The following is a 14,014-nucleotide window of genomic DNA, read 5'->3' as shown; positions in this document are numbered from 1 at the left end:
TCTTCTTCTTCTTCTTCTTCTTCTTCTTCTTCTTCTTCTTCTTCTTCATCAGCATCATTTTCATCTTCATCATTTATTCTTTATTCAGATTGATGGACTGCTGGTTGTCAGAGATCAGCTGTGATTATCCGGTCTCAGCTCTGAAGGACAACCCCTCCCATCTGAGAGAGCTGGATCTGAGACTCAACAACCTGAAGACATCTACAGGACTTTATTATTACATGTTAACATGTTAAATATGAACCCTTTACATACCAACATTTTCATCTTCATCATCTTCATCACCATCATTTTCATCTTCATCAGCATCATCTTCATCTTCATCATCATCTTCATCAGCATCACCATCATCTTCATCTTCATCATCATAATTTTCATCATCATCATTTTCATCGTCATCATCTTCATCAGCAACATCATCATCATCTTCATCAGCATCACCATCATCTTCATCTTCATCATCATAATTTTCATCATCATCTTCATCAGCATCATTTTCATCGTCATCATCATCTTCATCAGCAACATCTTCATCAGCATCATCTTCATCAACAGCATCATCTTCACCATCATCATCATCAGCATCATTTTCATCTTCATCTTCTTCATCACCAGCATCATTTTCATTTTCATCATCATCATCATCTTCATCAGCAACATCTTCATCAGCATCATCTTCATTATCATCATCATTATCAGCAGCATCATTTTCATCTTGATCATCTTCATCATCTTCATCAGCAACATCTTCATCAGCAACATCATCATCATCATCATCATCATCATCTTCATCAGCAACATCTTCATCAGCATCATCTTCATCACCAGCATCATCTTCACCATCATCATCAGCATCATTTTCATCTTCATCATCTTCATCTTCATCTTCATCTTCATCAGAAACATCTTCATCATCATCATCATCATCATCATCTTCTTCTTCATCATCTTCCTCAGCATCATTTTCATCTTCATCATTTATTTTTTATTCAGATTGATGGACTGCTGGTTGTCAGAGATCAGCTGTGATTATCCGGTCTCAGCTCTGAAGGACAACCCCTCCCATCTGAGAGAGCTGGATCTGAGTCTCAACAACCTGAAGACATCTACAGGACTTTATTATTACATGTTAACATGTTAAATATGAACCCTTTACATACCATCATCTTCATAATCTTCATCAGCATCATCTTCATCATATTCATCTTCATCAGCATCATCTTCATCTTCATCATCATCATCTTCCTCAGCATCATTTTCATCTTCATAATCACCATCTTCCTCAGCATCATTTTCATCTTCATCAGCATCATCTTTATCAGCATCATCTTCATCATCTTCATCATCATCATCTTCATCATTATCTTCATAATTTTCATCTTCATCATCTTCATCAGCATCATCTTTATCAGCATCATCATCATCTTCATCATATTTATCTTCACCAGCATCATTTTCATCTTCATCATTTATTCTTTATTCAGATTGATGGACTGCTGGTTGTCAGAGATCAGCTGTGATTATCCGGTCTCAGCTCTGAAGGACAACCCCTCCCATCTGAGAGAGCTGGATCTGAGTCTCAACAACCTGAAGACATCTACAGGACTTTATTATTACATGTTAACATGTTAAATATGAACCCTTTACATACCATCATCTTCATCTTCATCAGCGTCATCTTCATCAGCATCATTTTCATCATCTTCATCTTCATCAGCATCATCTTCATCATCATATTCACCATCACCATCATCATCTTCATCAGCATCTTTACATACTGTTCATATTCTGACTCATAATTAATCTCTACACTGATTCACATTCATAAATTCTCCATCAGTCATTAATGAATGTTTGATGAATCCTTAATGAAGCAGTGAGAGAGCCAGTGAGTGAATATGAACCCTTTACATACCATCATCTTCATCATCTTCACCGTCATCATCTTCACCTTCATCAGCATCATCTTCATCATCTTCATCTTCATCATCTTCATCAGCATAATCTTCATCAAAATCATCTTCATCAGCATCATCTTCGTCATCTTCATCATCATCTTCATCAGCATCACCATCATCTTCATCTTCATCATCATAATTTTCATCATCTTCATTAGCATCATTTTCATCGTCATCTTCATCAGCAACATCTTCATCAGCATCATCTTCATCAACAGCATCATCTTCACCATCATCATCATCAGCATCATTTTCATCTTCATCTTCTTCATCTTCATCACCAGCATCATTTTCATCATCTTTATTAGAATAGCATCAGTGATCATCTTCATCATCATATTCACCATCATCATCAACAGCATCATCTTCATCAGCATCATCTTCTTCATCATCATCTTTATTAGAATAGCATCAGTGATCATCAGCTTTAAATCCCATCTGCTGTTTCTATCATGGACTGTGTGATTTAAAGCAGAGCGGTGTGATGCTGCAGGAGGCCACCAGGTGGCAGCAGAGGCTCAGAGGACAAATGTTTCAACACACAGACTTTAAATGTGAGAAAATAAAGACATCTACAGGACTTTATTATTACATGTTAACATGTTAAATATGAACCCTTTACATACCATCATCTTCATAATCTTCATCAGCATCATCTTCATCATATTCATCTTCATCATCATCATCTACAGGACTTTATTATTACATGTTAACATGTTAAATATGAACCCTTTACATACCATCATCTTCATCATCTTCATCAGTATCATCTTCATCATCATCATCATCTTCATCATCATCATCTACAGGACTTTATTATTACATGTTAACGTGTTAAATATGAACCCTTTACATACCATCATCTTCATCAGCATCATCTTCATCATCATCATCTACAGGACTTTATTATTACATGTTAACATGTTAAATATCTTTACATACCATCATCTTCATCATCTTCATCTTCATCATCATCATCTACAGGACTTTATTATTACATGTTAACATGTTAAATATCTTTACATACCATCATCTTCATCATCTTCATCAGCATCATATTCATCATCTTCATCATCTTCATCAGCAACATCTTCATCATCATCATCATCATCTTCATCATCATCATCTTCACCATCATCATCTTCATCAGCATCATTTTCATCTTCATCATTTATTCTTTATTCAGATTGATGGACTGCTGGTTGTAAGAGATCAGCTGTGATTATCCGGTCTCAGCTCTGAAGGACAACCCCTCCCATCTGAGAGAGCTGGATCTGAATCTCAACAACCTGAAGACATCTACAGGACTTTATTATTACATGTTAACAAATATGAACACAAGAGTCTTTTAACCCTTTACATACCATCATCTTCATCTTCATCAGCGTCATCTTCATCAGCATCATTTTCATCATCTTCATCTTCATCAGCATCATCTTCATCATCATATTCACCATCACCATCATCATCTTCATCAGCATCTTTACATACTGTTCATATTCTGACTCATAATTAATCTCTACACTGATTCACATTCATAAATTCTCCATCAGTTATTAATGAATGTTTGATGAATCCTTAATGAAGCAGTGAGAGAGCCAGTGAGTGAATATGAACCCTTTACATACCATCATCTTCATCATCTTCACCGTCATCATCTTCACCTTCATCAGCATCATCTTCATCTTCATCATCTTCATCAAAATCATCTTCATCAGCATCATCTTTGTCATCTTCATCATCATCTTCATCAGCATCACCATCATTTTCATCTTCATCATCATAATTTTCATCATCATCATTTTCATCGTCATCATCATCTTCATCAGCAACATCTTCATCAGCATCACCATCATCTTCATCTTCATCATCATAATTTTCATCATCTTCATCAGCATCATTTTCATCGTCATCATCATCTTCATCAGCAACATCTTCATCAGCATCATCTTCATCAACAGCATCATCTTCACCATCATCATCATCAGCATCATTTTCATCTTCATTTTCTTCATCTTCATCAGCAACATCTTCATCACCAGCATCATTTTCATCTTCATCATCATCATCATCTTCATCAGCAACATCTTCATCAGCATCATCTTCATTATCATCATCATCAGCAGCAGCATCATTTTCATCTTGATCATCTTCATCATCTTCATCAGCAACATCTTCATCAGCAACATCATCATCATCATCATCTTCATCAGCAACATCTTCATCAGCATCATCTTCATCACCAGCATCATCTTCACCATCATCATCAGCATCATTTTCATCTTCATCATCATCATCTTCATCTTCGTCATCTTTATCAGCATCATCTTCATCAGAAACATCTTCATCATCATCATCATCATCATCATCATCATCTTCTTCATCATCTTCCTCAGCATCATTTTCATCTTCATCATTTATTTTTTATTCAGATTGATGGACTGCTGGTTGTCAGAGATCAGCTGTGATTATCTGGTCTCAGCTCTGAAGGACAACCCCTCCCATCTGAGAGAGCTGTATCTGAGTCTCAACAACCTGAAGACATCTACAGGACTTTATTATTACATGTTAACATGTTACATATGAACCCTTTACATACCATCATCTTCATCTTCATCAGCGTCATCTTCATCAGCATCATTTTCATCATCTTCATCTTCATCAGCATCATCTTCATCATCATATTCACCATCACCATCATCATCTTCATCAGCATCTTTACATACTGTTCATATTCTGACTCATAATTAATCTCTACACTGATTCACATTCATAAATTCTACATCAGTCATTAATGAATGTTTGATGAATCCTTAATGAAGCAGTGAGAGAGCCAGTGAGTGAATATGAACCCTTTACATACCATCATCTTCATCATCTTCACCGTCATCATCTTCACCTTCATCAGCATCATCATCATCATCATCATCTTCTTCATCATCTTCCTCAGCATCATTTTCATCTTCATCATTTATTTTTTATTCAGATTGATGGACTGCTGGTTGTCAGAGATCAGCTGTGATTATCTGGTCTCAGCTCTGAAGGACAACCCCTCCCATCTGAGAGAGTTGGATCTGAGTCTCAACCTGAAGACATCTACAGGACTTTATTATTACATGTTAACATGTTAAATATGAACACAAGAGTCTTTTAACCCTTTACATACCATCATCTTCATCATCTTCATCAGCGTCATCTTCATCAGCATCATTTTCATCTTCATCATCATCTTCATCAGCATCATCTTCATCATTTTCATCACCATCATTTTCATCTTCATCATCTTCATCACCATCATTTTCATCAGCATCATCTTTATCATCTTCATCATCATTCATCAGCAGGTCAAAGGTCATTGGATGTAAACTGTCTGACTGATGGTAATGAATAAGATGATGATGACGATGATGATGTTGATGGTGATGATGAAGAATAAGATAATGATGATAATGAGGATGTTGATGGTGATGATGAAGAATAAGATGATGATGAGGATGAGGATGATGATGGTGAGGATGATGATGGTGATGATGAAGAATAAGATGATGATGATGGTGAGGATGAGGATGAGGATGAGGATGATGGTGATGATGATAATGATTTCAGGATTAATTCTAATCTTTATGTTGATTGGACAAAAGTTCTGGGGGCGGGAACTCTGCTGCTCTCCTATTGGTCCAATTAACTGTCAGTCACATCCTCAGTTTTCATCACTTCTATATGAAACTTCCTGTCTGACTTCTCTGAGTTAGGACTTTTATTGTGAAAGGTATCAGGCTGGTTAGCTTGTCTGTTAGCCACATCCATGCTAACCATCTTCCTGCTCTTTTCTGGTTCCTGTTTTTTGGGTTCAGCAGCAGTGAGGGTATTATTAGTCTGAGAGGAGGGAAGTAATTAATGCCTCAGAGAGGAGGAGGAGGAGGAGGAGGAGGAGGAGGAGGAGCAGCAGCAGCAGCTAAGAATAAATCCTCCTAATTTAACCAGCCGGATTTCTAATCCAGGAGACGACGATGCCCCTTCCTCCTCCCCCTCCTCTCCTTCTCCCTCCTCCTCCTCCTCCTCCTCCTCCTCCTCCTCCTCCTCTTCCTCCTCCTCCTCCTCCTCCCCCTCCTCCTCCTCATTTAACAGCTTGTAAAAACACCACAAATCTTCTTTTATTGTGAAATCTGATAACTTTTCCTGAAGTGGCCCAAAATATAAACATATTAAATATTATATTTAGTATAGAAGGGTTGGGGTCTGGGTTAGGGTCTGGGTCTGGGTTAGGGTCTGGGTCGGGGTCTGGGTCAGGGTCTGGGTTGGGGTCTTGGTTGGGGTCTGGGTTGGGGTCTGGGTTAGGGTCTGTGTTAGGGTCTGGGTTGGGGTCTGGGTTGGGGTCTGGGTTGGGGTCTGGCTTAAGGTCTGAGTTAGGGTCTGGGTTGGGGTCTCGGTTGGGGACTGGGTTGGGGTCTGGGTTAGGGTCTGGGTCAGGGTTAGGGTCTGAGTTAGGGTCTGGGTTGGGGTCTGGGTTAGGGTCTGGGTTGGGGTCTGGGTTAGGGTCTGTGTTAGGGTCTGGGTTGGGGTCTGGGTTGGGGTCTGGGTTGGGGTCTGGCTTAAGGTCTGAGTTAGGGTCTGGGTTGGGGTCTGGGTTGGGGACTGGGTTGGGGTCTGGGTTAGGGTCTGGATTGGGGTCTGGGTTGGGGTCTGGGTTAGGGTCTGGGTTGGGGTCTGGGTTAGGGTCTGGGTTGGGGTCTGGGTTGGGGTCTGGGTTGGGATCTGGGTTAAGGTCTGAGTTAGGGTCTGGGTTGGGATCTGGTTAGGGTCTGGGTTAGTGTCTGGGTTGGGGTCTGGGTTGGGGTCTAGGTCTGGGGTCTAGGTCTGGGGTCTGGGTTGGGGTCTGGGAAGGGAAGGAAGGAAGGAAGGAAGGAAAGGAAGGAAGGAAGGAAGAAAGGAAGGGAAGGAAAGAAAGGAAGGAAAGGAAGGAAAGGAAGGAAGGAAGGAAGGAAAGAAGGAAAGGAAGGAAGGAAGGAAGGAAGGGAGGAAAGGAAGGAAGGAAGGAAGGAAGGAAGGAAGGTCTTAAACTAATCAGTCCATCAAGGCTCCCTGTCGTACTCCCAGTCCTGGCTCTAGCTCTCTATCCAGATGACATCGGTCAGGCCTAAACCACCAACGGTCCCTCTTCTTCACTCCTGGAACCGAAGGAAGGAAAGGAAGGAAGGAAGGAAGGAAGGTTAGGCCCAAACCACCAACGGTCCCTCTTCTTCACTCCTGGAACCGAGAACAACAGCCAGCAGTCTCTCACAGCTTTAAGCAGAAGCTCCTGCCTCCAGTGCTGCTGTCTCAGTCTGGCCTGCTCTGACCCCTCTCCAAGCCCTCCTCTGCTGACCCCTCACCTCCAGGTATCATCCACTGGTCCTGGAACAATCTACCGGCTTTTTGTTTTTTAATATTCATTTCTTAATTGCAGGTATTAACACATGTATAATGCAGTACCTCTCCTCTTTTCCTGTACTGGTTTCTCAGTAGAGGTGTTCTAGAGGAAGCTGGCAGGAATGTGAAATCCTAAGGGTGGATCACACTACTGGATTGTCAGTAAAGCCAGAGGGGTTGAACGGTACCATGTCTGCAAAGGTAAGCCAATAAGTTATCTTCTGAATATGTGAAGACCAATAATATAATTAAACATTTTGTAATAGTGATTTACGGATCCTAGGAGCTTTATTGTTCCATAAGAATCCTGAAAGAACCTCATCAATAGTTTTAAAGATGTTTTTGTTAAGAACAGCAGAATACATTGAAACCAAAAAGCATTAATTCTACAACCAGCTTTAAGCAGAAACTCCTGCTGCTCACATCCAAAGGCCTCCACTGCTGCGTCTGTCCTCCACTACTAACAAGGTGTGTGATCTCAGTCTAACCTGCTGCTCTGTCTGTATAGAAGGAGAGAAACCCTCCCCTGAGTCACCATTGGCCGGTGTGGCCAGCCTGTAGCTGTTGATTGGCTGAAGCAGCTGTCAGTCCAAGTCTGTGATCACTGCCTCCATTGTGTTCACCTGAGTCAATAAACTCAAAGTAAGAAAATGCTGCACTCAAAATAATAACTAAAGAAAGCAACTAAACACAAACATGTAAATAAACACAACAAACAACGATTTCAACTGCAGACAGCAACACGACACAGTACTCAGTATGACACCATGAGGAAGTCTTTGTGTCTGTTTGTACCAAGCAGCACACACACAGTCATAAAGCTTCACAGAGACCATAAATGACAGTCATGTGACTTCCAGTGAAGCAGAAGGAGGGAGGAGCAGACAGGTAGGGAGTAAAGGTGAACGTCTGTACAGACTTCATTTTACAGTCATCAGAGCAGAAGGAGGAAAACAGTGTGAGGCAGGTGAGTGTTAATATCAGGACTGTAGATAATGATTACTGTCATTATTGATCAATCTGATGATTATTTTTCATCAGGATGCTGTGGTCCAGCTCGGAGAGAGAAGGATGCTGTGGTCCAGCTCAGAGAGAGAGAAGGATGCTGTGGTCCAGCTCAGAGAGAGAAGGATGCTGTGGTCCACCTCAGAGCCCTAAAAGCAGAAGAATGGCAGAACCTCAGCAGTCAGTAGCTAATAAAACATCATCAACTCTTTTAAAGTGGAGATTCAGTGCTGTGAAAGGCTTTAAAACCAGACTGGAACATTTCAAATCAAATAACCCAGTCTGAGTGTTACAGTATAATGATCATCACTGTCAGAGGGTTTAGTTTAGTCTCTCTGTGGACTGTAGCTGCACATTTATCTAATAACACAGAACACACCTTTACTGGAAGATAAGTGTTTTATTACAATTGTAAAAGGAGGTGTCTGTAATAAAGTTATTATAACTATATAAGAAACAAACCACCAATAAGGTAACTTGTGTTCTTTGATACGAGGGCGAGCAGTACTTGATGAACTACAATACAGAGGCTGCAACAATAAATATTTATTGTTCAAAGGATAAAACTTATGGTAGCAAACGTCTCTAAATTGGGGGAAGGTCTTAAAAAAAGGCAAGTTAACAGTCTTAAAATAATGAGTCCATGAAGGCTCCCTGTCGTACTCCCAGTCCTGGCTCTAGCTCTCTATCCAGATGACATCGGTTAGGCCCAAACCACCAACGGTCCCTCTTCTTCACTCCTGGAACCGAGAACAACAGCCAGCAGTCTCTCACAGCTTTACGCAGAAGCTCCTGCCTCCAGTGCTGCTGTCTCAGTCTGGCCTTCTCTGACCCCTCTCCAAGCCCTCCTCTGCTGACCCCTCACCTCCAGGTATCATCCACTGGTCCTGGAACAATCTACCAGCTTTTTATGTTTTTTAATATCCATTTCTTTATTGCAGGTATTAACACATGTATAATGCAGTACCTTCCCTCTTTTCCTGTGCTGGTTTCTCAGTAGAGGTGTTCTAGAGGAAGCTGGCAGGAATTTGAAATCCTAAGGGTGGATCACACTACTGGATTGTCAGTAAAGCCAGAGGGGTTGAACGGTACCATGTCTGCAAAGTTAAGCCAATAAGTTATCTTCTGAATATGTGATGACCAATAATATAATTGAACATTTTGTAATAGTGATTTACGGATCCTAGGAGCTTTATTGTTCCATAAGAATCCTGAAAGAACCTCATCAATAGTTTTAAAGATGTTTTTGTTAAGAACAGCAGAATACATTGAAACCAAAAAGCATTAATTCTACAACCAGCTTTAAGCAGAAACTCCTGCTGCTCACATCCAAAGGCCTCCACTGCTGCGTCTGTCCTCCACTACTAACAAGGTGTGTGATCTCAGTCTAACCTGCTGCTCTGTCTGTATAGAAGGAGAGAAACCCTCCCCTGAGTCACCATTGGCCGGTGTGGCCAGCCTGTAGCTGTTGATTGGCTGAAGCAGCTGTCAGTCCATGTCTGTGATCACTGCCTCCATTGTGTTCACCTGAGTCAATAAACTCAAAGTAAGAAAATGCTGCATTCAAAATAATAACTAAACAAAGCAACTAAACACAAACATGTAAATAAACACAACAAACAATGATTTCAACTGCAGACAGCAACACGACACAGTACTCAGTATGACACCATGAGGAAGTCTTTGTGTGTGTTTGTACCAAGCAGCACACACACAGTCATAAAGCTTCACAGAGATCATAAATGACAGTCGTGTGACTTCCAGTAAAGCAGAAGGAGGGAGGAGCAGACAGGTAGGGAGTAAAGGTGAACGTCTGTACAGACTTCATCTTACAGTCATCAGAGCAGAAGGAGGAACACAGTGTGAGGCAGGTGAGTGTTAATATCAGGACTGTAGATAATGATTACTGTCATTATTGATCAATCTGATGATTATTGATCACATTCATTGTTTAGTTGATTAAATGTGAAATGACAGAGTTTGAGGTGTTAAACGTTGTTTCCTGTTGTTGTTTTCCTGGTTTGTGCGTCCTCACAACGATGTAACGTGACTCACCGCTGAGCTCTAAATAGAGACAATGATCAATTGATTCAAAATACATTTTCACTATTTACCAAACTACTGAGAGAATGTACAACTATATTTGAACTCATGAATGAATCAAATGTCAAATCAAAAAGTTCTTCATGTTTGAGTGTAGAAGCAGAGTTTAAAAGATGTTTAAAGCCAAAGAGAACTTCCTGTTCTCTCATTACTGAATGTGACACTTGTACAGACTGTTTAATTGTGCTGATAATGGTTTATGGTTATGTTAATGATTCACTTCATTTTTATAAGCTGTAAGTTATAACATCAGACTACATGCATGCATCACACTCTTCAAATAAAGTGTGAATTTACAGGAGATAAATATTCAGTTTTAGATAGAAAAAGAAGCACAGAGCTGATATTCAGACTTATTTCAACATGTTTATGAAAATGTAGTAAAAGTAGAATATGAGCTGAAATGATGAAGGTCTTAAGGAGGGTTCAGCATCAGCAGTTAGAAACAAAAGGTCCAGTTCTGACACAAACACCTGAACTGTGTTTCTTATTTGTACAACAGAAAAAGCTCCAAAAGGTGTTGAGTTCTCAAAACTCTTCATACAATCCTAAAATCACAGAGTGAAGCTGCTGAGTTTATTCGAAGCTTGATAAGCGCAGTTTCAGGAGCGGGAACACACACCAATTACACCCCTTCTTTATTTTGGGAATCAGTTTATCTGGTCCTGATTATTTACATCAGACTGGATTTGATTATTTTAGTAGGTTTGATGTAGGATTCATTTTGCTGTTCTGTGTGTGTGTGTGTGTGTGTGTGTGTGTGTGTGTGTGTGTGTGTGTGTGTGTGTGTGTGTGTGTGTGTGTTCTTGTTGCTGATCAGGTTCTGTGTGTCTCAGTGAGCAGCAGTCCACTCCCCTGCTAGTTGGGTCCTTGCACAGTCCTCTTCTTCGTTGGTGTTCTGGGTGGTGTTCAGTTTTTGGATCCTCCTCCTTTTGGTTCCCTGCTGCTGTGGTAAGCCCCTCCCTGTCCTTCACTTCTGCTGCCTTATTGGCTGTTTTATTGGGCCCCTGTATCGGTTGATACCCTCAATATATATGAGTGACTGCTCTTCACTGTTTAGCTTGTGTCTGCTATATAACTGAGTATTTAGTAAATGTATTGTGGTCCAGCCATTGATGAAAGTTATATTTGATCATGGAACACATTCAGTGTGTTTTGGACCTTTTTCCTTCCTGACTGGTTCAACTCTCCTTTATCATTTCCTGGAGGTGAAGTTCTCCTGGGTGGTGTTGTTGACCGTTCTCCTTTGTTTCCTGCTCCGTCACACTGGCAGAGGAACATTGGTGACCCAGTCTGAGTGTTACAGTATAATGATCATCACTGTCAGAGGGTTTAGTTTAGTCTCTCTGTGGACTGTAGCTGCACATTTATCTGTTAACACAGAACACACCTTTACTGGAAGATAAGTGGTTTTACTACAATGAGGAAGTCTTTGTGTATGTTTGCCTTCAAATATGTTCCTTGGGAAACCAATCAGTTAACAGTGAAACTGACAATCAACAGTTATGTTTCCTGTTTTTACAGAAAGTAAAAAATAATAATTCACAAACACGATCCCTGACAGAAATGACAAGTATGACAAATAGCAAATAATAAACAAAGAAAACCAAAATCAAACAGAACCCAACAACAACAAAACCAAGCAGCAACCCTCCCACCACACCCAACCCCACTTACCTCCCCATCCTTCCCTAGGAGGGCATTCAAACTAGAGTCTCAGTCAGATTCTCTTTCGAGGTGAGAGACCAAAGGTTGCCAAATTTGATTAATGTCCTTCAGGTTGTCTTTCATTATGAATCTAATTCTCTCCAAATGTAAGGTGTCTGTCAAATCTGTCAACCATTGCTTGAAGGAGGGCACCTCTTTCTTTTCCCAGTTAAGTAGGATCAGTTTTTTGCTGTTATAATACCACATGCCAGAAGATGCTGTTGTGCACCATTTAGTTTCCTTAGCTCCTCAGATGTTCCCAGAATTATTAAGATAGGATCTGGTTCTAACTGAACCCCAAAATCACAGGAACAAAAAAGAAATATTTCATACCAATAATTTTATCATTTTGAAGTTGGGGCAGAGAGCCTCCATTAACTCACATTTCTCACACAAAGGTGAGACTTCAGGAAATGTTTTATGCAACTTGGTCCTGGAGTAATGTTGTCTGTGCAGGATTTTAAACTGTATTAAACAGTGTCGGGCGTTAATGGAACATTCATGGATGAACTCCAAACTCTCCTCCCACACATTGGGAAGTATCAAGGCCCCAATCTCTCTTCCCCACTCTTCTATTATCCTGTCCATTTTGGGAAGGCACATGCTTTGTAGTGTCTCATATAATTGCAAGACTATGTAATGTGGGTTAGGGAACAGATTAAATACACTCTCTATCTTGTCTGGGTTTGCCTTCTCAAAATTAGAAGTGTTTTAACATAATACCTAATCTGTAAGTATCTGAAAAACTGATTCTTTGGCAAGTTATATTTTTCCTGGAGTTGTTGGAAAGTAGCAAAAATCCCTTCTATGTATAGGTTGCCAACATTACAGGTAGTGAAGGCCCCATCCAGGACAGGGGGAGCGAAGGAGGGGTTCGCTGCTATAGGTAGAAGAAATGACACTGCATTGAGCTTGAAATGTTTCCTTAGTTGTTTCCATATCCTAATTGAGTTGTAAATTATAGGATTATGTTTAAAGCGAGTTCTAATGACTGGCATGGGTGATAGTATAACCGCTCTAATAGAGTACGGTAACAAATCCTCCCGTTCCATCTATCGCCCAACATGGGGTGACGGGTTGTCATCTAACCAGTGTACAATAGAGCGTATCCCAGTATCCCAGTAATATAAAATAAAATTAGGCAGTGCCAGCCCCTCTTTGTGTCTGTTTGTACCAAGCAGCACACACACAGTCATAAAGCTTCACAGAGATCATAAATGACAGTCATGTGACTTCCAGTAAAGCAGAAGGAGGGAGGAGCAGACAGGTAGGGAGTAAAGGTGAACGTCTGTACAGACTTCATTTTACAGTCATCAGAGCAGAAGCAGGAAAACAGTGTGAGGCAGGTGAGTGTTAATATCAGGACTGTAGATAATGATTACTGTCATTATTGATCAATCTGATGATTATTGATCACATTCATTGTTTAGTTGATTAAATGTAAAATGACAGAGTTTGAGGTGTTAAACGTTGTTTCCTGTTGTTGTTTTCCTGGTTTGTGCGTCCTCACAGCGATGTAACGTGACTCACTGCTGACCTCTAAATAGAGACAATGATCAATTGATTCAAAATACATTTTCACTATTTACCAAACTACTGAGTGAATGTACAACTATATTTGAACTCATGAATGAATCAAATGTATTGAGTGCTTCATGTTTGAGTGTAGAAGCAGAGTTTAAAAGATGTTTAAAGCCAAAGAGAACTTCCTGTTCTCTCATTACTGAATGTGACACTTGTACAGACTGTTTGTCTTTAATCTTTTGCTCTGAGTTCACAGAGTTCATGCTTTAATTGTGCTGATAATGGTTTATGGTTATGTTAATGATTGA

The sequence above is a fragment of the Scomber japonicus genome, chromosome 23, assembly GCF_027409825.1.
Source record: "Scomber japonicus isolate fScoJap1 chromosome 23, fScoJap1.pri, whole genome shotgun sequence".
In the NCBI taxonomy this organism is placed as follows: Eukaryota; Metazoa; Chordata; class Actinopteri; order Scombriformes; family Scombridae; genus Scomber; species Scomber japonicus.
The sequence above is the reverse complement of the archived record's forward strand: the minus strand, read 5'-3'. Positions refer to the sequence as shown.